This window comes from Dicentrarchus labrax, unplaced genomic scaffold (assembly GCF_905237075.1).
Source record: "Dicentrarchus labrax unplaced genomic scaffold, dlabrax2021, whole genome shotgun sequence".
Taxonomy (NCBI): domain Eukaryota; kingdom Metazoa; phylum Chordata; class Actinopteri; family Moronidae; genus Dicentrarchus; species Dicentrarchus labrax.
In genome coordinates, this window is record NW_026136702.1 from 19547380 (window position 1) to 19569651 (window position 22272).

Here is a 22272-nt window from a genome sequence, read left to right on the forward strand (position 1 = left end):
GTGCATCATCTTTTATTGCAAATTGCTGTGGACTTCTGAATGGAAGTGTGATTGGTTACAGACAGTACAGTGCTAGTAAATATCTGTTTGTTGGTTTTTCTCTGATTGTGGACCCCATATGTCAGATATAATAGATAAAAAGAAAGCAATGACAGTATTTTGCCTTCTAAATACCTTAATCTCACACACTACTGTCTCAACACTTGTTCTTACTCCATAACTGCAAAATGACTTTTTGGCATCCTTTTTGCACCTCTCTGTTTTTCTTATATGAAGTAACACTTTAGAATGTCATTATTTCAAAGCATTACACCTGGTATACAGTTAATTAGCACAGATTGATGGCATTTATTAGTTTGCAGTGAGCTTCTAAGATGTTGATATTTCTCAATCTTGTCATCACATAACACTTTAGGAACACAAGCCTGAACCTAACATACTGGTTGAGACAGCTGTGGTGAATGGTGAACTTTCATTCAACCAAACCCCTAAAACAGTGAGTGTCAATGTTCCCAAGAGCCATGTTGATGGGATATTCTTAGCCTTATGTTTTTAAAAAATCAACAATCTAAGTTGTCACAACAACATGAAAACTCGGATGTAAGGAAGGAGAAGGGCAATGAAAAGAGACTTCTCCTTTTAAACTTTTATTAAACTTGCATAGCTAGAATATTAAATGTCACATAAAGAAAACCAATCACATTTTTGAAAAGGTCTAATTGCTGGGATCTTACAGTTGACTGTCTTTGGTCTCCCCTCACTTACTCAAAAGGCAATATCTTTAATGATCATTTCTGTTGTGTACGTATTTATTGTGTACGTAGATTTTGTCCATTTATATTCATACATCATTTTTTTAATAAAAAAAACTTTGCCGACATTACATTGATAGTAAAGGAGTGAATTTGGTTTCTCTGATACACTTCACATTGTGACATGGCTACTGTTTAAAACATGTTTCCTGACACTGTCCCGCAGTGTCCTTCTCTTCACCCTGCTTAGCTTTTACTGTGCGCCAACTCGGATCCTTCCTCCCAACGTGTTCTGGACAAACAAAGCCATCACTCCCTGGGCTGTAAATGTATGTTCTCACACACTGGCTTCCAAAATCATAGGTCTGTAGAGAGGAGTCCTTAAATGACTTTCAAGGAAAACAAAATCGGACAAGCACTGTTATGTATAAATTTAGACTAGACCTTGATCAAATATGAAAGCTTTGATTTTGTCAAATGAATGTATTTGTCAATAATTGGTTAACACTGATTGAGAGAACATACAGCTTGTTTTTTTATGTTTATTTATATTACTGTGAGCAAGGTTGTAGCAAGAGATATCCACAAAAGAAAAACAAAGAATGTTTATCCACGGGAGCAGGTATGGAGCATTTTACTCTCAAACAGTAAATTCATGCATCAGGTGTTCATTTGATCAGTATGAATCTGACAGTTGTATTGGTTGGCTGTCTGTGGTCTGTTCATCATCATTTGTTTGTTTTTAGTTGCATTGCTCATGTTATGGATGGTTGGGCAAATCCAAATGGATGTATGGACATACTGTACTGAGGTTCATATCACCACTGGGCACTGAAGATTTGAGATTGAATTTACAATATCATGTTAACAAAAATATAATTTCCAACCAAGAACTTCACTAAACCTTTGCTATGTCATATTTCTTGGTAAATATGGGCTTTTACTGTCCTGAGAGAAGATATTTTATGCATACTACACTGAAACACTCGAGATACAGCTTGACTCAGATCCCATCTGGACTTTTCTTCACATCCATCTTACTCACACATGTACAACAACATCCTTTGACTGGGTTACACATACATGCAGTCATGTCTGTGATGACAAATCCACTGGGGCTATTTTCCCTAAAAGGGCATTTTTTGAAACTGCATTTCCGTCTTTAGTGGGCAGCGTCTTAGTCTTTAACTTTTATCAGCAGCAGGAAGTGTAAACACAATGCCTTCTGGGAAATGCCGTCGGGTCTGCTAATGAAGGGTCATCATTAGTTAGAGGACACACCCTTCCTGGTATTCAGCTGCTGAGCGCATGTCTGTCTCAGTTTCTGTCTCTCTCTTTGCCGTCTCACTTTGTTTCTGTCTGTGTCCCTCTCACTCATTGGTTTCTCACTTCTGCGCTCTCTCTTCCTTGCACTTGGTCCTTCTTTTCTTTCTGTCTCTTTCTTGCTTGTTCTTTCAATCATTTATTTCGTCTTAAATGTCTTCATCTTTCCCTAGTTGAACCTCTCAAGATGAAAACTCAATCACAGTCTTTTTCTGTCCCCTGTCTATCATTCCTCTTTTTTCCTTTTCTCACCTTTTCTTCTTCACCTCTCTTCTTTTTTCATCCCTGTCACTCTCTCCACCTCACCTTAAAAGCAGATATAGCACTTTGTAAGATGGTGCGGAGGATAAACACACCTATATAACCAGTATTTCATTTGCAATCTTACTCCAGTTCCCTGTTGAATCCTTTACTGTTTTACTTTTAAATGAATAGATGGTATACAGACTGATGTATGGAAAGTGCAGGAGTGTTGAGTACGATCAAAAGGATGTAAATAAAGTTTAAATATTTGTTGGTATAGTTGTTCACGCCAGTCTTTTTTATTCATGCCAGTAGTTGTTAGTCTTATTAAGTTTCCTCCAACTGCAAGCGCCATGCATGCAAATCTCCCATTAGGATTAAACAAAGTTATTTATGGTATCATTTATCAAAGGCATCTTTCAGAGGTATGAAGAATAAATAACATCCAGGAATATCTGTAATTACATCTGTACATTGTCCGCAGGCAAGGGAGTGTGTGTACGTGTGAGTGTGACGGGGGAGCAGAGATACAGTTGTCATTCTCCGGGATGTTTTGTGACTGGCAGACAGGTCTGACCTAGTTTCAGTCAACCAAAGGCTAAAGAATAGAAACAAGTCAACAAGACTTCATAATCCTGGCGGTTGCTGAAGGGTCGTTGAAGTTCATGCACAAGTCTGGTTATGCCGTTTCTATGTTTTAATGGCAGAAATACAATTCAGCTTTAGTGTCCATGATGGAATCTGAAAAAAGGATTTGTCTGTCCTTTGTCCATCTGTAATTGTTCCTCTTACACTGTTATACAAAACTTTTTTTAAAATGTCTTAATTTTTTAAATTCTATGTTATAAACATATAACATTCAAATGTGGATGGCATGGTGGTTCAGTGGTTCACATCATCAACTGTCATCTTCTAATCTGAATGCCCACCACGTGGCAATACCCAACACCGCAATAATAAGAACTTAGACATACAGAATCTCTGAATCACTGTCACCATCTACAATCTACAATCAAGAATAAAGTAGGTCTGCGGTTGTGCTCGCTCAAGTCAAATTCTTTTTTGTAGACAGAAATAAAGATTGGAGACGTCATCATCCAATGCCAAAGCCAGAAAAATTGCAAAAAGCCTGAACTGATTGAAGCATCTATAAATGTTGTAGGCTAAGTCTGAAATACAGAAATAACAACTCGTAAATTGACATATTTCTTTGATTGATGTGATAAATGTAACAACTGAGACAGGAAGTGTTGACTGAAAATGATGTTGGCAAGACAGCTACGTCCCTCACTAGTGATGGAACCAAGCAAAATGACAACCCCTCTGTCCATAAGATGATTTTGTTTAAAAGGCTATGCATGAATGCTATGTCAGTTGGTGAGTTTGTCTATCTGGCCATCTGTCTGTTCAACACTTTGGTCCACAGAAAAATATGTCAACAATTGGCCAAGTTGCCATGATGTAGTGTATTTGCTGTGAATTCACTAACCCAGAGAATAATTCTCAAAGATCTTGATGCCCCTCTAAACTTACAGCACCTGTATCAGCAGACTCAAGTCACAATAACCATCTGTACTCAAGACATCTCTGTAGATAAACCTCTTATATATTGAGCCCCTTCATGCTCCCCAGAAGATGAACATTTTCTATTTTAGACGATCTTCAAGTGCCACTCTTCTCAAAATATCAACATTTTTAAGGAGATAACTAATGGCTGGATTTCCATTAGGTTTGTAACTGTAAGGCTATCCATGGTCCCCAGAGGATAAACCCTGTTGACTTTGTTGGCATTTACTTTTCTCCAGCACCACCTTTACATGAAATGTGAATTGTACTTGCACACAAGATAGCCTGCTGCATAATGGAACAGGCTGACTGCCATAACATTTGGTTAGTCCCCAGAGGAAGAACCTTGGTGGACATATGACTTATTCTGTAGAGCCACCCAGTGTTCAAATTTGATCAGTCTTGGCCTGCTACTAGTAAAGCTCTGAGAAAAACAAAGTCATGACTCTGTTGTTCATCCTGTCAAACACATCAGCCTCTACGAGCACTGTAGGGAGTTTCAGCCTCAAAGTTTTGTTACATAAAAATCTGTCTCCACAGTTGAGCTTACTTTAGTCCACTTTTACTACCCTAAAATCATGAGTTTGTTTCTTTGTGTATGTGTGGCACAGGAAGTGATTTCACAGCCTCAAATCCGTGGTGTCTGACTGCTGAACATTGTGGTGTGTGTCTGTTGTTGAGATTAAAACAGGTTTAATCACAGAGCAGCTTCTAACAATCTGTCTGCCAGAAAATCGCACCATGAACCACTACTCCCCAAAAAAACATACACACACACACACACACTGTGTCCTCACTGGCACTGCCATGCCACAGAGTGTATTCATGCTCTGATTGGTGTTCGTGCATTTTCTTGCTAATTCTATTTTCTTTCACAATCAGACGAATCAGATTTTATTAAAGTGAATGATCTCGGCTAGTTTTAAAACTGACAGTAATGACCAACAGTCATCTGAAAGTAATTTAAAGCCCAGCGTGTTATCCACATTGGTTTTGGCTCAGCTGTCAGCCCCGGTCTCAGCTGAAGGCAAAATGTTCAACTGCAGCACCCCCAAATTGTGAAAATGTTAAAGAGGCCCAACTATGAGGGATTAAGTCAGAACATACTGAAAGATCTGAATGTTAAGGTGGTTACATTTCATGCTCATTATTTTTCTTTTGTTAAGCCTCCATCTCACAGCTACAGGTGGTGTTGATTACCTTTTGTTAAAAAAAACTTAAATACAAGTGTGGTATATTCAGTAAAACGCAGAACACAGGTCAGTCACTGAAAATAAAACCCTAACTGGGTCTTTCAGTTGTAATCAGCGACTTCAGCTGAGCTAACATCACCACAGCTGGACAGCTTGTCAACCACTCTGACATATATCTGAATGAATGAATGGCTCTAATCATGAATCTTGTGTGTGTGTATGTGTGTGTGAGCGAGCATGAGTGAGTGTCTGTGTGTGTGTGAGTGTGGGAGGGTGAAGTCTCCCAGATGGCACCCAAAGGATTTTCCCTGATAGTTCCCTCTCCAGGAATTAGACCACTGGGTTTATTTGCATCAGCGGCTTTCGATGTAACAACCAAATCAAATCACCTCTTCAACTCTGGGCCATGGATCCAGATCCACAGAGAAAATCCACCACTACCGAGTAACTATTCTCACATACATGGGAGAGACAAAATAACAGAAACACTCGACCATGTAATGGAATTCAGGACAACTACATCGCCAACTACAACATCAGAAATGATCTGAATAACCTCTTAACAAAATCAACAAAAACCATCTTCACAAAAATAGAAAATGTATAATTATTTATTTTAAGATATTACTTTGTCCACCCTTTCATGTATTAAACCGCTGAGGAATGAGATATTATATACAATGCATACCAGGGAAATTTTCAGCTGACAAAATGACACCACTCAACTGACAACATCTTGCCTACTATGGAAATATTAAATGGTGTCATCAATACTTAACAGCCAAATTAACTTGATAAGAAGTTGACAGTTGCAGAAAAATAATGTATTTTCTCTATGTAGAACTCTTCAGAAAGAACAGCTGAAGAGCTCCTAGTGGATTTAGTCTGCCTTTTATTTTTTTTCCTGCTCTGTCCATAGATCATCCTGTATCGTCTTAATGGTCACAGCCGTCTGTCTTCAAGAATGACATCCAGCCTCTGGGGTGGAGAGAGCACTCAATTACAGCATTCAAATCCACACCGAGCTGTCCAAGATCATTGGCATAACATTATGTGAACAGTGACGGTGGTCAGCCTGTCTTTAAATGGGTTGGAACCATCATTTCAAGTTATTTCGGTACCTTCTTCTAGACAGATTGACCGGTATTCATGAGCGTTTCACCCTGGAGTGATTGGGAAAGCAGCCCGGGGCATTTTCAAAGGATCTGGGTTACATATTCTGGCTATGCTGCTGTACACAGCTTTTCAATCAGAAGGAAATGTAAATTCACGCTCCCGTTAGCTGAACAAGAAAGCTCTGGATATATCTATCCGTACATTTGTAGCACCTACTCACATACTCGGCACTTGTACACACACATAACACACCTGTGCAATACTTCCCTTTCAATTTTCCCAACCCTAAGATAAAAAAAGAAAACTTACCACACAGACAGAATGTCCAAACCAAGTAGAACTGTTGAGACCTCTGGTTCGGTACAAAACGAAGCCCAAATCCTTCAAGGTGCTCTCTTGCTCCCTCTATAACTGGGGTTATAGTTTATTAATGTAGCAGGTTGTGGTAGAAATTAGTCACTGGTGGGTGGTCGTATGCTCAACATGGAGTGAAACCACCTCCTCTCCCTCGCTCTTGCTTCTTTTTTTCTGCTGTTTTCTGATGTTGAAAGAGAGCAGCAGGTGTTGTTGTACAGGCAGTGATTTCTCTCTCGGCTCACCAGGTTTCTCTACAAATCCTTTTCTGGACTGAGGACTCGATAATAATATAAGTCTGTGATCATGAAGTATGGGTTGATGCCCCTTGAATGAGAATGTATGCCAGAGTTGGATTTCCAAAGATAAAATCTCTGAGTTCAACAAAAAAAAAAAAGGAATTTCAGTCCGCAGGTAATCACAGAGATATCACTGTGTTGAGTCTGTAGGTTTTTTCTCGAACAGGTAAACGCACCAGTCGCTCCGGCTCTAAAGTTTTTAACCCAAAAATGTCTTTATCGTTCTTTTTTCCCTGCTGAGGTTGTCAAGGTTTTTCCTCCAGAGACCAACAGGTTTTGAGTCTCTCGTGCTCTTTTTCCTCCTTTCACCTCTGATGTGGTTTCCTCATCCAGTAGCCAAAACCACAGCTGTCTGACCACAGTCCTCTCTCACACAGGTCACTGCCCACTTCCTCTTCCTGTTATTGTGGTCAGTCTTCTTCACTGGTACTACCGCTCCTTTTCCTGTCCTGAAGGGGAAAAAAACAGAGAAATAGAGGTATGGAGAGAGCTGTGGGATTGGTGGAAAGCGCAGTAAAAAGAAAGAGGCAGAGAGGCAGAGAAGGAGCGCATATGTCAAAACAGCTCAAAGACCCTCGGAGAGGCAGAGAAAGCAGCCGGCTCATGTTCATGAAGCAGATGGAGTGAGTGTGTGAGAGACAGGAAGGGAGGGAGGGTGATGGAGAGTAAGGTGAGAGAGGCGTTACTCCTCAGTCCTTCTCAGAGAGAGAGGGAGAGATGGAGAGTGGGGGAGAGATTTATTATTCATGTGTGTGAGATAAGGATTAAGTTAAACAGGTTATTGGGGATAATCCTTAGAGATTTCCCCACATGAGGCTAGTAAATATTTCAGACTTCGGCGGGTGAGTGTGTGTGAGTGTATCTGACAGAGAGATCTTGTCTAAGCTGGTAAATGAGATGAGTCGAACACCCCGCCACACACACACACATCTATGTCGCCTTCCTCCTCTTCTCTTCAGGGGGGGAGTCAGTAATTTGGCGAATTGGACAGGAAAGACGGCTGTGTGTTTTTACATGAAACCTCTCCTGTGGCAACAGCAGTCCTGTCTTTATTTCCGTCCCTCCCTCCCTGTCTTTCTTCTCACTCTCTGTTTGCTTGCTCTCTTGTTATTTGCAGTTTCAGTTCTACTCATACAATATTTTCATTGCAGCTGGGAGTAGTAAGGCCTAACATCAACATGACAAAAATCAACATTTACTTTGAATCCTCTTCCCTTATTGCAGTAGCTGTGTATGTATAGTGACTCACTTTCAGTGGTGTGATTGTAGTAGTTTACGAGTTCTAAGGACAAAAATGTTTGTTTTTAAACTGTTACAAATGGCCTTTACCCAAAAAATTCACAGGACCTTTATCTGATCAGCCACCACATGGTTGAGGAACAGTTTATGTCACTAAAATTAAGCTAACCTAAAGAGTTTTTGACCACTAGTGGCGCTATGGTTCCACGTTTCGAGTCCGAGCACACATCTGTTACTTTCACACTATTCCACTGATCTATGGTTAGCAGTGGTAAGTGCCAAAAAACGTTGCAGAGTAACAACTAAAGCAGCAAAGAAGAAAAATATAATTAAGTAAACATGGATGTAAACAAGGCAGGATTAAAAAAAACTTTGAAAAAAATTGTGAAAAATCGTAGTTGCAAATGTTTTGTGAGGAAGGATGTCAACATGTTTGTGTTAGACCTTAAGAATGCAATTTGCGCTTTGATGAGTGACACTGAAATAATTGTCATTTTTGCCACCTCCATAATGTCATGTTAAGATTGGCATTAACACTAAGGCCCTTTTTAGACCTGGTATTAACATGAGTCTTGGGAGATCTGATCACAAGTGGACAACTCTAAGTACAGGCGTGAAAGCACCTAAGACATCGCTCAGGCCACCTTCGGAAGTGGTCTGGGCTGCGTGTCAGCAGATTCAGTGTGTAACTAATAATAATAGCCCAGGCATTTATTTGCTTAAATAACTGAACTCCCCCTGACTTTACTGGGGACAGGCGTCTATTTGGAACAGGTGTTTAATTCCTTTAGCACAAAACTCTTGTTCAGCACAGATGGAAATACTCTCTAACTGTACTGCTTCTCGTGAGTTTTGTTCAGCAAATTTGACAAACTAACAGCTTGCGTACAGCCATTGAGCAACGGACTTCACATAACAATATTCACAACTCTGATTAATGTTAATGAAACCCTTTGATTCTTTTGATTGGTGGACCGTTACAGACTAAAGGAATTTAAATAATGGAGGAATGGATACAGACCGTATGGCCTTTTGTTTCTGTCTCTTTTGTTTACAGTGCCGGTAAGTCTGAATGAATTAGACATTGGTGTTCATAGTTTCCGTAAAATGAACTGAACAATTGAACTGTGGGGATCTAACTGATCTAAGGATGTGCAGCATCCATACTGACAGAAGTTTAAACATTTATATTATATATAGGTTTTACACATCCAGATAATTTCTATAAAAGCCAGACCAGGCCTCTATTGGAGACCTGTGTTTATTTGTCACATCGTGTAGCAAAAAGTAAAGTAACGAATAGTCAAATCTTTGTATTGAACAGCCAAAAGAACAGTAATAACGGACATTGCCAAAATACTGAGTAGGGTACGGCCCTGTAATGTTTATTTGCATATTGAGCTTTCCACAACACAGTGTGACACACTATGCTGGCCAACCAAATGCTAGCGCATTCATGGTAGATTATTTTGACATCTTAAAACTCATAGATCTATTAGTCTCGTTCTACATTAAGTGGCACAATGCCATTAATGCAGTCCTGTGCAAATGTATTGAACACCCGCTAAGAGGTCCTGTGGTATTATCATCCTACTTCTGCCTTCATGTTTGAAGGACTCTTTCACTTGTCTTCTCAGCTGCTCTCTCTGTTATTTCCCTCCTTTTTTTTGTTTCCCTGGTGAGCTACATTTTCAAGTGCCATCTTATTTTTGACAGAAAAATATCATCTAACGTCAGGGAAAATCTTTCACTCTTTCTCTGTTTGAATATGTCTGTGCTGTGTGCATATACGTGTGTGGGGGGAGGGGGGTATCTGTCATTTTAGACAGATAAGAGACTAGTGACTTTGATAAAAGTTGAACACCAGAGAGAAAGAAAAAGCCTGAAGGACAGTGACTGAAAATTAATTTTTTAAATCTATCACCCAACTTAATTCTATTCAGTCTTTACTGTATATGTATATATGGAATTAGCCATAATTAATACTCTGTAGTTCATGTAGGCTATCTGTATTTATAATAGCTGTTTTTGAAAATCACCCTTAAACTGAGTTAAATTTCATACAATTGACTTGGGCAGAGACAATGATTTATCTATGTATGTAGACAAAAGGAACAAGAGAGAAAATAACAAAGAGACAGTTTGTCCTCATGTCGGCTGTCTGTTCTTATTCATACAATGTGGAGACGTGTACAGGAGTGATGGTTGTCCCGCAAACAAACAAAACGTCACAAATATGATGGAAACTCTCTTGTTTACACATCTCATTTCCTCTACCCCTCTGCGTATGTCTGTCATTCCATATTTTTAAAAATACTCGTGCTCTTGGCCTACTTTCCTAAAAAACACTTTGGCACTAAAAATTGCATCCTCGCTCCACTCATGACATGTAAGGAAACGGGTGATATTCCCCCACTGGTGGTTTGACTGGAAGAATACCACTGGGAGCTGAACATCAAGTACTGGAGGACTGAGAGAGAGACAGACAGAGAAAAAAAGAGGCAAATGTCTAACATGACAGATCGTCTTTAACAGTGCTGTTCCTGCCTAAAGGGCCTGCTTTTATCATTAACACTTACAATGCTTTTGCCAAAAGCAACATGTACCTAAATCACCACTGCAAACACTGCCACAAAGGTGGGTTATATTTTTTTCATGGCCATGGCTGTTCCCTGCATCTTGCATTGTGTTTTCTGTTGTTTTCCCCTGATATTTCCTCGCGTCCTCCAGAGGGTTGTGGAGGAGCTGAGACACCGGTGGATCCTATGAGGAAGTCTTTTATCAAGGTATGATTGAAAACCTAATTTAAAAACAAAATTCGATCATTCTTAAATCACACAGTTTATTCTCACAGCTTTTACTCTGTAGTGTCTGTATGGGGATCTACACAAAATAATCAAATACAGTTACATGGTGAGATGCAATATTATGTGCCGTCATGTTTTGTGATAAATAACAATTTACTGGATCGTTTAACCATAAAGTGCTGTGGCCTCATACAAGTTTGTTTATTTTACACAACAGTCGACATACACACATTCTTACGCAGCTCTGTTGTGTATCATTGTGCAGATAACAATAATGCAAGTAAATAGGCTACATAACCAAAGTCATCGTAACAAATACCACTGCACTACATTCGCGTAAAATTAGTTTGACTTGGATGGAACGCCTGTTGGATCATGGTCTTACCCTTTGTTAATGATTTCTTGTGATCATCATTCACTCAGATATTTCCCCAAGACTGGTCGGATGCTTCAACTCGATGTGTCCTTTCAAATTTGTTGCCAATGTGGCTGATGTTCAGACTTGTTTTTTCAGACTCGTTGGACACATTTAGCATAAAAATGTGAGATTTGTTTCATTTGAAATCTATACTGATTTGTTTATAAATCTCCTTGAGATATTCATATGAACTGATTTCAGCAGTACCGGTAGCATGGAAGATGATGACATTCACGTTCATGTTCATTAGTTGCAAACGGATACATTCCAGTGTGTTCATGCACAGTACTGACTGCAGATACATGCATAGACTCTGAAGCATATTCTCAAAGTGGACTGGTTTGAAGTGCAATGTGCAGCGTTATGTTTTGTCCTTTCCCCTTTTCATCATACCATGCTAACTCCATGCTAACTTTTGTTGCAACAATTACCATTCCACACATTGTTATCTGCAAGCACCTGGTAGCACATACTTTTGTAATCAAAAGAGCAACAGACTGCAGTTGTGAAATCCAGTGCATTGGTATTGTGGGTAATTATCGCATACAGCTTTAAAAGACCACATCACAGTTTTACTGTATCTCAATCAATTTCCCATAGACTAATCAAAGATTATACACCATTACGTTTATTAGCTGTTGTAAAATAATTCTCCCTCCCACAATCCTTTATCTGTTGAGTCATAGCATGAGGAATAGCAACAAAGTGCAGTTTTCCTGGTTTTAAAATCTTACTTTAGCTCCCCTTTTTTAAAACCTCAGTCTTATCTGGTAAAGAGAATGATTACAGGTCTTGGGGCTGAAATGAATCTTTCTTGCTGCGGTTTGGCTGGTGCTTGCATCATCAGGTGTAGGATTTTGGGTGGTGAACAGACACTGCCTACGAGATACAGAGAGTATTGACAAGTGCAGTGGAGTATAAAGACATGTCATAATATGACAAAAGCATGGCGACAATGTTAAAAACCTGTGAAGTGGTTCCTTAAACGATGTGAAGAGGCACCAAAGTCCTTTATGAGTCCTTGGTAAATCATTTGATCCCAAGCACCAAGCTAACATGTACTGTATGAAAGGGAACATGAACTTGAACACACAAATGAAACCCCAAATAAAGTTCTCAGAAGGGGACTAAATTTAGAATATCAAGATAGATAAAGATAACTAGATTGAAACTTGGTTAGATGAGGACAATAGTGCAGCAGTTCTTATTGAGTCAACTTCCAACTACAGTTTTTTAAGGCAAAAGGTTTGAGTGCATAGGAAAAGAGGGGGACTTGCCATTTTGTTCAGTAACCAATTTACCAATGCAAGTTTATGTCTTATGGAAGTTCTGCATCTGAAAATGTTGCGCTTCAGTTAAATTCTCCTTGTCAAGCTGTATTTTTAAGCATCCATAGGCCACCTTAATATTGTTGAACCGCTGTCTTTCATCTTCATTGACCTTAATGTTGGTTAATTTTAATTCATGTCAGCAGTACTAAAGAACTTTGTTGCATTCTGGATAACTGACCCAGCATGTAACAGAGCCCACACACAATAAGGGGAACAATCTGGACTCAATTATCTCCAAGGGTCTTGCAGGTATTGCAGGTTGTGGTGACTGATGTTGCTCTTTCTGAACATTGCTGTGTTTTCTTTGAGATGTCTATCTCAATGCAAACAAATGTTCACACAAAAGTAATCACAGAACAGTATATCATTGAAAATACGAGTGAATTATTCTTTCAGGTTTTTTCTTCCACTCTTGCCCTCACTTGGGTCTCAGTGATCAGTGATATTGTCGATAATATCAGTTCTAAAATTATACATTTTATGAACACCACTGCCCACTAAGGTAAAGATAGTTGCTGTTAATTTAAATTAATGCCCCACTGTTATAACTTAAAAAGGAAAGTGTCAAAATGCTGGATGCAGTAGGCATAAACATATCTCCAGCTTCATTGTGTCATCTTTAAATAGAGAAATTAGCTGTCTGTACCTTTTTGTATTGTGTCCAGTAAATTTGATTCTATGAAACCTTGGAAGAAATTGTGTAACATCTCAAATTCTCCTCCAGCTGCCTTTATATATCCTGCCTTTATTCTACCTGCAGGCCTTTTTAAACGTTTTTAGTCTACAAATAGTCAGTACTTCTCTACTCTCGATTTCTCACAGACCTTGAAAACTGTACTCACACTCATCCCTAATTAACAATTATAGACCCACATCAAACCTCCTATTTGGGGGCTGCTGTGGCTAATGAGGTAGAGCAGGTAGTCCACTAATCAGAATGTGCAGTTCAATCCCCAGCTCCTCCCACTGCATGGGCCTTGAGCAAGATACTGAACCCCAAGTTGCACCCAGTCCTGTGCATCGGTGTATGAACAACAACGATATTAATTGCCACAATTAAAATTTCCAGCTTCAGTCGATAACGATCACAAGATCAAACACACATATACTGCAAATAGTCATGGACTCAGACCTAAATTTTACATCCACACTTAGACAATTGCTGGATTTAGAAAAATGTCTCTGTGTTTATTTTCAGTAGGCTCAGAGATGCTGTCTTTACAGGTCTCTCTAAAAACGTATTAGACAGCTGCAGCTGATTCTGAATGCTGGTGCTATTGTCGTCAGGAAGACCAAGAGGATCACATTACTCCAGTTCTCAGATCATTGTATTGTAATTCTCTTTAAAATACTACAGTTGGTTTATAAAGCACTGAATGGTTTAGGGCTATTTGTGATGGGTTTTTTTTATGATTGGCTGCTCAACTGGCCCAGAGTTACGGGCTCAGCGGGATTTCTCCTGGTGCTCCTGATGGCCAGTCTGACTGTGTCTAGACCTCTCATATCGTCTGAGGTCATGACAGGTTGGCTCACTGTCCCTGGAGTCAAAAATAAACATGGAGAAGCAGCATTCAGTTTTTATGCACCACATATCTGAAACAGACTCCCAGAAAACTTGAGGTATGCTCTAACTTTAATTCAAGACTTGTCTCTGTTAGATCAGGGAGTACTTATTCATGTCTTAGTCTTTACTGTAATTTTTATACTCCTGTTTTATCTGTTATATTCTATTTAGCTTATTTTTATCTTCCATTTCCTTGGTACATTCTATATTCTCTGTGTTTCTACGTGTAATGCCTTTTACATTTTATGTAAAGCACTTTGAATTGCCTTGTTGAAAGGTGCTGTACAAACAAACGTGCTTTGCCTTTATTTCTTGAATCCAAGGTTAAACTTGTTATTCTAAGTAACTGGTTGAGCAAATGGGTTTGTAAGTGTTTTCACCTTGAAACCTTTTGCATGTACTGTAACATGCATTTCATCAATTCATTTTCTACTTTCTACATTCAACACATAGACAGAAGCAGCTTTACTTTAGATACTCTACACACCCACCTCATTTGCCAAAGAATACTGTTTCCATGTATATTACTGCACAAGCCAATCACCAAATAAATTCAGCATGTATTTTCAGTCATGATTCATTAGTTGCGCTGCAACACATTTGTTAATCGCCTCACCATCACATAAAAGGCTGTTAGAAAAGCTTTATGTAAATGTCAGTAAATTTCAGTACAGTGATCAAAATGGTTTAATGGTTTTACAGACTTCCTCACTGTGTGTTGCGTCAGAAGCACCATTGATTTCCAGTGAAAATCTGCGTTTCTTTAGTTTTACCTCATCCTTAGCAGTTGTTGTTGGCATGATGGTATTATATATCAAATTCAATGAATACACTTGAGCAGATGTATTGAAATATCCAATATCATGCATGTGATTAGAGGACCCACCACACTGTTTGTTTTACAAATGGCAGCTAACAAGTTAAGATAATTAGCTTCCAATTTGCAAGCTGCATGTCTAGATTACTCCCACAAGGCGTTTTGTCCCACATTTTTCTCAGAAGGCAGCTCTAGCTAGCATTGACCATCTCTCCAACATTTCTCTTTCAATAGTCCAGTTGGGAAAATGATCAGATTGTCAAAACTCGAGATTGTCTTCCCAAGATAAATAGAATAATAATAATTTGGTTCAGCCAATGCCCCAAAGTACAAAGGTTGGCAGTAGTAATAATGATATGTGAAAATAAGGAATTAAGGTGACGTTATAAAGCAATGTCCGTAGGGATGGATTTGAGAGCAACACAGTTTTTGTTTCCCATTTCAAACCAGTAGCCAACATTGACGTCTTTTACCCATGACCACAGTCCTTCCCAAACTTTAGTGTTTCTTATAATCATGAAGACAAACCTCCCCTAACGTTAACAAAGTACTCATTTTAATCCAAGTCACATGTGCCTGAACCTAACCAAATCTTAATCATAGCATTGTCACATCGTAAAAAATATTTATTGTGAGTGTGTGGAGAAACAAAATATTCTAACGGTTAATTTGGAGGACTTCGATTTAAGGAACGAGACCGCAGAGGGTGTTTCAAACAGGTGGGACTAGGCAACAGCTAACAATGTCAGTCTGATACAGGTTTGCCAGTTATCTCCATAGGCAGCAGTAAAGATTTTCCTTTGTACCACCATTGTCTTGTTTTCTAAGCTAAAATTACACAGTACACAATAGAGAGACAGACACCAGCTTACAATAACCCCAATGCCAAAATGGTCTTCTTTTAGTGGAGTTGTATTATGAAGATCAACAAAATGCCTTAGGAGATGTTATGGCCCAGGATGCAAACTCCACGAGAGAAAAAGGTTTCCACTTTACCGGCTACAAAATTCTAAAACAGAGCCTTAAGGAAGACTTAGGCTGTTCTGTCTGGCTGCCTCAGACAAACTGTGGGTGCCCTTCATCCCAACAAACAATTTAAAACTGATTAGACTGTTAGTTGCATATGCATGATTTGGTGTTCGTTTTTGTATCTAAAAAGCAGAACTATCCAGCTTTTCTTAATGCTGTCAGTCAGCTCTATTGGGAAGTTCACAATGTGAGTTATGTATCCCTAAAGCTCTCCATCTGTCTTTGGCTTCTTATGCTTCTGAAAAGCTGTAATTGAGGATAATGTAGTGGAAATTTTAAGTATATTGCTTAGTTTTGCTAAAGTGTGTTTGTCAGAGCCTATAACTAAAAGGAATCACGGTCAACTGAGAATCAACACTGGTCTACATACAGCTAATGTCTCGCTTCTGTTGATATTTCAGTACCTGTTTACCTGTATTTCCACTTAATTCTCTGTTAAGCTAATTATTTGCGTCACTTAGTATTTATGATAAATCACAAATTACCTGGAGATTTAATAAAGAGCATATAACATATAACTAATCTAGCAGGTGCTCACATTTACTGCTTCGAAGTAAATAAAACCAGAAATAAATTAGTAGTAAAATTCAGAGCACTTTGCACTCTGAAAATGTTGTGAACATGGAGTCATGGCAAACAAAGAAAATCTCCCATGACCTCGGTTTTACCAGCTTGAATTGTTACGACACACAGATTCAGAGAGATGGGACATTAACCCCTACTGTGTGCATGTGTGTGTGAATATTTGTGTGACTATACAATGCTTGCTTACTTGTGTGTCTATGTGTACCATTTTTTGTGTGTGTGTGTGTGTGTGTGTGTGTGTGTGTGTGTGTGTGTGTGTGTGTGTGTGTGTGTGTGTTGTGTACATAGACAAAGATCCCTGAGGACAAATGATGAGGAGATGATATCTTGTGAAGTGTGCCCTTTAAAAATAGCAGGGTCGCTGTCAACATTACTCGGCTCTGGATGAGCTCTCTGTTTCTGTGTGCATGTGTTTGTGTGTACAGTCCCGCATGCCACCATGATCTATTTGTGTGTGCACAATTGCGTGCATGTGTTTGCGAGCACATGCGTTCCTCCACTGTATCTGCGTGTGTATAGACAAGTAACAGCTATTAGGATCTGCCGTCATGCATGACTGAGGTCTACGTGACCTGTGTGTGTGTGTGTGTGTGTGTGTGTGTGTGTGTGTGTGTGTGTGTGTGTGTGTGTGTGTGCTAATAAACGTGTGTCCGTAGAGAGGTGTATAAGGTGCATTTAACTAGAGCTCTTGTGACTGATGTACATGGTAATGTGAAATACTGCCTCAGGGTGACACAGACAGAGAGAAAGAGAGAGAAAGACAGGGGGTTGGGGGCTAATGAAAGAGAAAGATGATGAAACAAAGGAGCAGTGTAAAACAAGTATTTTTTTCATTTACAATATATAAAAATGTTATTTGTATTAACATTTCACTATTGTCAAATTAGAATCTTGTTTTTTCAGGAACTAACACAGCATACTTGTTTTACTAACCTATATTCAGACTGAATTTCTATTTAGTTACCATCTCTTTCAGTGTGACATAGCATGGAGGCAGGAGAATAATTTTTACATGTTGCTACTGTCTCATAATTTTTTGTCAAAAGGCTTAAAATAAAGTGCTTTTGTGAACATAAGAACAACTTAACTTTCTGAAACAGATCACAATCACTTTAAGCAGTGACTGGCCAGATGTGCAGAGGTGGGAGTCACGTTCGGCAGACCAAAGAAGTGCATGAAAAAGCCCCCTCATTCATTTGAATGATGCCACTGCGTTGACTCAGGTAGGGTGCCAAAACAAAGGGCTGTGGGAGGAAAACACAGGCAAAAGAGTTGAACCTGGCTCAATTGCAATGCAGTGGTATCCTGCAAGGATCCATGTTGCCCAATCAAACACACATTCCTAGAAGATTACTCTGTAATGTGAACACTTTTTTAACCCTTTTTTAGTATACACCGCTGTGCAATGTTATGATGTCTGATAAACCTTAAACTGATGGATCTATTATCAGACTGAACTTAGTGGACTATATTTATTTGTCTCTAAGCTTTTAAACACAGGACTGTTTTCAGAAAATGTACTTGTTGAAAAATGGATAATCCACAACAAGTGTCACAATAAAAGAAATTAATAGATAAAAAGATTTAAAGTTTTTCATTGCAGCTATTTTGACATGTCATAGCTGATGAAAGGCATGAGTGCAATTAATAATAATGATGATGGCTGCATTTAATTTATTATACATGCTTGTAAATTACTCCTGTGTTTTACATGCTATGACTTATCAGCCCCTTCACACTTCCAACTTGTCAAATATGGCAGCTTGGTCCCACGCTAGTGTCCTTTGTGACATAATGTTTGATCTGCCATTGAGGTCAGGTGATGTAGTATACAGAGCAAGAAAGTCTGCATAAGGAGAAGGTCCGGTGGATGGATGGATGGATGGATGGATAGGGGAAACAAACACAGGACTTACACCCAGGAGATTGTCCGTGTCCTGTGTGAAACCAAAAGAACGTTGAATTCTTTTTAACTTGCGTTACATAAGTAGACCTACACTATGTGTGCTAAATGTGTTCCTAAACCTAACCCAACTGACCATTTAAACTAATAAAATGTAAAAAGGTTCCTCAGCAAACTTTATTTTGAAAGTCTAACCCGACATTTCACATTAATTTGCTGCTTACTTTAGCACAAATGGTTTTGGCTTTTTCTTTGGTTATTTCCTGTTTCATTTTGAGTATTGCTTTACTTCCTGTCTTTGTCTCTTTCCCACCATTTTTGATTGTTTGCCCTGCCTCGATTGTTGTCACCTGTGTCTCATTAGTGTCCCCCTCCCCTAGAGTATATATTGTCTGTGTGGCAGTTAGTCCGTGCCAGCTCACCCTTGTTCATACGTGCTCTCTGCCTGCTCCCCCGCATTTCCTCGAGTTTGAATGGATTTCTTTCACAGTTTTTTTATGTTCTTCCTGGTTTGTTGAGTTTTGCCTGTTTGATTGTTTCAGACAACTGCCTTTTGGATTTTTAAGTTTATGTTTGACAAAATCTTTATTATTAAACTCATCCTTAACCTGCTCTGCCAGTCACCGTCTGGGTTCAAGTCCTTATGTACCACTACTCAATATCCATAATTGTGACAGCACATGCAAAACTCTCAGCAGAGGGTACCTACAACATCCTAGATTTTCCAAAGGGCTTGGGGAATGGTATTGGGAAAACTTGACCTAATGGTGGCATTAGATGAAACCTTAAAATATGGAACCAACAAAAAGATAAAAATGTATCCTGAAGGGAAAATGTATGTATGAAATTTCATGGCAATCCATTCAATAGTTGTTGTGACATTTCACAAAAAAACAGAAACGTGAATGTCATGGTGGCAAGTCAGGGGATCACAATGTCAGTAGGCTTCATCTCTTGGGGACCATAAATGTATATGTACACTGAAAGACCAAAATTTGCCATCCACGCCTCATGGCTTGAAACCCGATTATGTTTCACTGAGGCAGATAAATGCAGTTTAAAAGCCGGATTTAAGATTTGATTAGAAAGGAGTACATTTGGTGTAGAACCTTTCCTTACCTTTCTCTGATGAACACAACATCAGAGAAAGGTAAAGAAGTAAGGAGGTGAAGGGAGAAGAGGAGGGAGGGCCTGAAGGACATAAGGAAACTCTCTCTCTCTCATACACATGCACACAAACCCAGAGAATTTATATGCAACACCCTCATTAAAATCCAGCGATAACGACCTACAAATTTCTCCCAAACGGACTCTCCACCCTGCTGCCTCGTCTTGTTTCACTCCCCCATCTCTCCTTGTCTCTCCCACCTGTCTGTCTCTTATTGCTGCTGTCTTTCATCACTCCCTCTGCTCTATGGCCGAAACCTATCAAAGGTTGAATCAATGACGAGATGTCTGAGGGTATCTCCGTGTGTCTGAGGGAGTGTGTGTATATCTGAGATCTGAGTGAGAGAAAATGTGTGTATGCCTTGGCACATTGTGAAAAGAAATCTGTGTATTTCTTCCTCATTATGGTGAGATTTTGTAATTGTGTGATTTAATGTGCTCTTCCTAGCTCTCATCTCAGTATTTCATGTATCAAAGTGTGGAAAAAAACACATTTACGTGTGTGTGTGTGTGTGTGTGTGTGTGTGTGTGTGTGTGTGTGTGTGTGCTATGTATATGTGTGCGTGTGTGTTTCCTTGAGGATGCTAACTAGTGGATGCTAAATAATGCAGTGTTCTGCCGAATGCCTCTCCTCCCCAACAACATCCCCATTAGTGATTCGGGGTTTGAAAATGTTAATGCTTTTAACACAGTCACTCCTCATTCACGTCAAACTGGAGAAAATAGCAGGACTGGAGAGACTCGCACATACAGTAGACACAAGCATGGACAGAGGCAGAACCAGACAGGCGACCCACAGTACATATACAGAAAGACAAAGACATGCAAATATACTTAGAGAAACATAGAAACTGACACATACATGCTAACATATAAGCCAGACCCACAGTTGGCTGAGAAAGAGGTTAGTCTAAACTGTCTAATCTAATTAAGTCTCTTTGTTGTGTTCTACTGTATGTTTCATAGTGTCATTTTTAATTATCTGTAACTTGTGCCACCATTTTTGCCAGGAGTATCTAATAAAACAGAGAATTTAAAAGGGCTGTGTATGTGATCTGGAAGGTCTTCGGGTTGAAGTTAGAGCAGCAGTTTGTCCAATTCCCTGAGCAGTGTGACTCCACTGTTAGCAGGGAAGAACTAGACAAGCATGTGCTTCCTCTGATACACGCAGTGTCATCAGCCACTTCTCTTCACCTGCCACTGTGGAGGTTCACGATCCCACTGACCTGTAGTCGGGAACAGAGCGGTAGCAAGGATGTTATCCTGTTCTGACTTCCCACCACCAAACACTGCCAACAAATCAGATATGGTGGTGAATCTTGTGGATGACTTTATGACACCAAAACAAAAATTGTTCTTCGAGTGTAAAATGGAGAAAATGCCATGTAGGATGTATTAAGAGAGTTGGATTTGACACAGCATGTCACTCCTGCAGCTAATTTGTTCCAGTGACCAACTACAGTACTGCAACAAAAACATCACAGCTGGCCCAAAAAACATTTTCACTACTGACCCCCATTATAAAAGAGAAGTCTGTCAAACTGTTAACAACACACCTTAAATGACAAACAAGGTCAGTTATTACTCTGTGTGAATTGTTACGCACTGAAGGATTTGCCCCAAAACATTTTTATGTGTTTTATGTCCTCATCATAAAGTCTCAGTGTGGTCAGGGGCAGTAATGCACAGCTAAATGGCTGCATTTGGGTACATTTCCAGTAGACCACATTTTCAGTGGATCACACAATTCAGAAGCAAACCAAGGGGAGAATCAAGCTTTCTTTGGCATAATTACTGTGAGTCATTTTCATTGGAAGGAATGGCTGCTTTCTTGGTATCAGCTCCCATAATATATCCAGTGACCATTCAGAGGTTTCCAAATGAAAATATTGCCTATGTAATGGAAAACCAGAGTTCATGAAAATATTAATTAGTTTTTGAAGTGACAAGTACTAATAATAGTGTGAGATGCCAATCATCATCCACCATGGTGGCATTTGTTTACAATAATTCTATCAATGTGTATTGTTTTAATCGAATGTAGAGATTTTACAGCAGCACCAGTGAGCAGCGCAGTTCAACACTTTGTTTACAGGCAAAGGGAGTGATACTCGACTTCTAAAATGAGGCAATAGAAAACCAACTCACATTGCAGCATAGAGCATTAAAATGCAGAACCGTGAAACTGGCATTTTATTCTCCCTTGTTTGAATTTTGGGCAGCGTTCAGCAAACAAGGTGAAAAGAATGAGCTCCCGATTTTAAATTTTCTAAAAAAGTGACAGAGAAAGACTTTATCTTTTCAAATGACTGAATTCAAATGAACTCACAGAGGAACAGAAAATGTGTTCAGTTTAAACTGCCTGAGGCAAAAAGGGAGAAATAAACATGCTCTGCACGCTTCCTTTTGTTATCCCCCCCCCCACTCTTTTGGTTTGAAAATGGAGCATCTTTAGAGGACTTCTACATCTGAGTGACAATTCAGATTTATTGAGAAAACAATATGTGTATGTATGGTATGTTTTCATTGTTTAAAATGCAGTATTTTATCCACATTATATATTTGA

The 22272-nt window shown here is 39.2% G+C and overlaps 1 protein-coding gene across 1 annotated transcript in view; it reads right to left on the reverse strand.

Annotated features, from left to right (window-relative positions):
• The window catches only part of cdh5 (cadherin 5), a 32214-nt gene extending 24745 nt beyond the window's left edge, over positions 1–7469 (reverse strand). Inside the window, exon 1 of the mRNA XM_051420426.1 lies at positions 6503–7469. The gene's annotated coding sequence lies outside the window, so the exon portion shown is untranslated. The remainder of the gene's footprint in view (positions 1–6502) is intronic.
• Between the last annotated feature and the right edge of the window lie 14803 nt (positions 7470–22272).